Here is a 3445-nt window from a genome sequence, read left to right as displayed (position 1 = left end):
AAAGCAGTTGTCTTTATCATTTCTTGTGTGTGAATTACACTGATTAGATTAAAATGGACCAGATTATTCTGTAATTTATAATTGGACTTTCCATAATCATAAAAAAAAAAAAAAGTTAATTTTCCTCACTAAAGCTTGACATTTCCATACAGTCAGGTCCATAAATATTGGGACATTGACACAATTCTAACATTTTTGGCTCTATACACCACCACAATGGATTTCAAATGAAACAAACAAGATGTGCTTTAACTGCAGACTGTCAGCTTTAATTTGAGGGTATTTACATCCAAATCAGGTGAACGGTGTAGGAATTACAACAGTTTGCATATGTGCCTCCCACTTGTTAAGGGACCAAAAGTAATGGGACAGAACAATAATCATAAATCAAACTTTCACTTTTTAATACTTGGTTGCAAATCCTTTGCAGTCAATTACAGCCTGAAGTCTGGAACGCATAGACATCACCAGACGCTGGGTTTCATCCCTGGTGATGCTCTGCCAGGCCTCTACTGCAACTGTCTTCAGTTCCTGCTTGTTCTTGGGGCATTTTCCCTTCAGTTTTGTCTTCAGCAAGTGAAATGCATGCTCAATCGGATTCAGGTCAGGTGATTGACATGGCCATTGCATAACAGTCCACTTCTTTCCCTTCAAAAACTCTTTGGTTGCTTTTGCAGTATGCTTTGGGTCATTGTCCATCTGCACTGTGAAGCGCCGTCCAGTGAGTTCTGAAGCATTTGGCTGAATATGAGCAGATAATATTGCCCGAAACACTTCAGAATTCATCCTGCTGCTTTTGTCAGCAGTCACATCATCAATAAATACAAGAGAACCAGTTCCACTGGCAGCCATACATGCCCACGCCATGACACTACCACCACCATGCTTCACTGATGAGGTGGTATGCTTAGGATCATGAGCAGTTCCTTTCCTTCTCCATACTCTTCTCTTCCCATCACTCTGGTACAAGTTGATCTTGGTCTCATCTGTCCATAGGATGTTGTTCCAGAACTGTGAAGGCTTTTTTAGATGTCGTTTGGCAAACTCTAATCTGGCCTTCCTGTTTTTGAGGCTCACCAATGGTTTACATCTTGTGGTGAACCCTCTGTATTCACTCTGGTGAAGTCTTCTCTTGATTGTTGACTTTGACACACATACACCTACCTCCTGGAGAGTGTTCTTGATCTGGCCAACTGTTGTGAAGGGTGTTTTCTTCACCAGGGAAAGAATTCTTCGGTCATCCACCACAGTTGTTTTCCGTGGTCTTCCGGGTCTTTTGGTGTTGCTGAGCACACCGGTGCGTTCCTTCGTTTTAAGAATGTTCCAAACAGTTGTTTTGGCCACGCCTAATGTTTTTGCTATCTCTCTGATGGGTTTGTTTTGTTTTTTCAGCCTAATGATGGCTTGCTTCACTGATAGTGACAGCTCTTTGGATCTCATCTTGACAGTTGACAGCAACAGATTCCAAATGCAAATAGCACACTTGAAATGAACTCTGGACCTTTTATCTGCTCATTGTAATTGGGATAATGAGGGAATAACACACACCTGGCCATGGAACAGCTGAGAAGCCAATTGTCCCATTACTTTTGGTCCCTTAACAAGTGGGAGGCACATATGCAAACTGTTGTAATTCCTACACCGTTCACCTGATGTGGATGTAAATACCCTCAAATTAAAGCTGACAGTCTGCAGTTAAAGCACATCTTGTTTGTTTCATTTGAAATCCATTGTGGTGGTGTATAGAGCCAAACATTTTAGAATTGTGTCAATGTCCCAATATTTATGGACCTGACTGTATTTTCAAAACTTGAAATTTGCTGTCTGTAGAAGTGTACACTTGCATAAGCATTATTATCTCTAACTGGATATTCATCCTCGTTGGCATGACAACGAGGTTCTTATCATCCATCACCTGGAGGGTTTTCATCCTGTTAACCGCAACTGTCCCACGACACACAGCTTCAACAAGACAGAGTAAACAATCATCAGAGCATCAAACATTTCATAATACATCTGAATTCAAATTCCGCCGCCAAACATAATCCAATATGTATGTGTTTCCATATGATTAGGATCATTGAACAGTGGGGCATTGTCAGCATTGCCCGCTGCTGTGCCAAGCACTGCTTTTGGTTTCCTTCAACACAAGGCCGTTGTTCATTTCCATGCCTTTTCTCTCAGAAACAGACAGGGAGGGGAAGAAACGATGGGTACTAACAGATAATAGGCATGTGACCCAGACAGTGATGTCACCATTATGTGAATTCAGCCACTGCCAGCTGCCAGATCTCAACACTGGAATGTCACTGTGATACACTGATCCTCCATTCTCTCAAACCTTTCAATCATCTAGAATTAATCAACCCCTTTTGTGTGAATGTATTCATTCTAGAGTGTTTTAATATTATTCAATTAATCAAAATGATTTTATTTCAGGCTTGAAATCTAAATAAGAATGTATTCTATTTAATTTTATTTGTTTAGATAATGTGTAGATATTGAGTGTTTTTTGAGATGTACCAGGGTTTTTATGGTTAAGCATAAATTTTTTTTTTTAACATTTTTGTTATTTGAAATAAACATGAAATATATATTATTTAACAAACAAAAAATTTGTCTCTAAATACTATGTACTTAATAATAAAATAAAGAATTGATAGGTACAATGTACCGATTTTGTTCATGTTGAATTGCAAAACACTTGGTGGAATACGGATATATAAAAAGGACAGTGAATTTAACGATAAAAGACTGTAAAAATGCTACAATAAAAACCTGTTAAATGGTTAACGGTAGGTTCCCCTACTATATAGAGTGAAAAACTGTATTGGACTTTACATGTAATTTTACGGAATCTTCCCAGAATTCCCCGCGCTACATTTCAAATTTGATGTTTTTTTTTTGGTTTTTTTTTAAATAACTTTCTTCTTAATTTTTTCTTATCAGTTTGTACATTAGTGTTGTATGTTACACCTAATGTTGTTAAATTAATGTTTATTGCAAATATTTACATTTCATGTGTGTTACCATGATGGTGTTTAGTGTTTGTGTGAATGACACTGCACCTTCTATATATATGTTAATATTTAAAAGCTGCTTGTCAGAGGCTTTGGTTCATCATGTGACTTTCTCATCACCTCCTGCTTTTGGTGGTTATCAGTGTATTACAAAGGTACAAAACAGAGTACAGTACTTAAATAGGTTAGTATATTATTAACATTATATCAGTTGATGAAATTACGGTATTTAACTGTAAATTTAAGTTAAAACCCTAAAACCTGAAACATTGCTACCATATTTTTTACGGTATAATTCTGGAAACCACAGCTGCCGGCTTTTACCGAAAATTGTACAGAATTTCTTTTAACAGTGTGAGGTTAGAGGCAGGTTTGGTGGTTTGATTAGGTTTAAGGGGTAGAGGTAGGTTCAAAAGTGTAATTAT

This window comes from Barbus barbus, assembly GCF_936440315.1.
Source record: "Barbus barbus genome assembly, chromosome: 2".
NCBI lineage: Eukaryota > Metazoa > Chordata > Actinopteri > Cypriniformes > Cyprinidae > Barbus > Barbus barbus.
The sequence above is the reverse complement of the archived record's forward strand: the minus strand, read 5'-3'. Positions refer to the sequence as shown.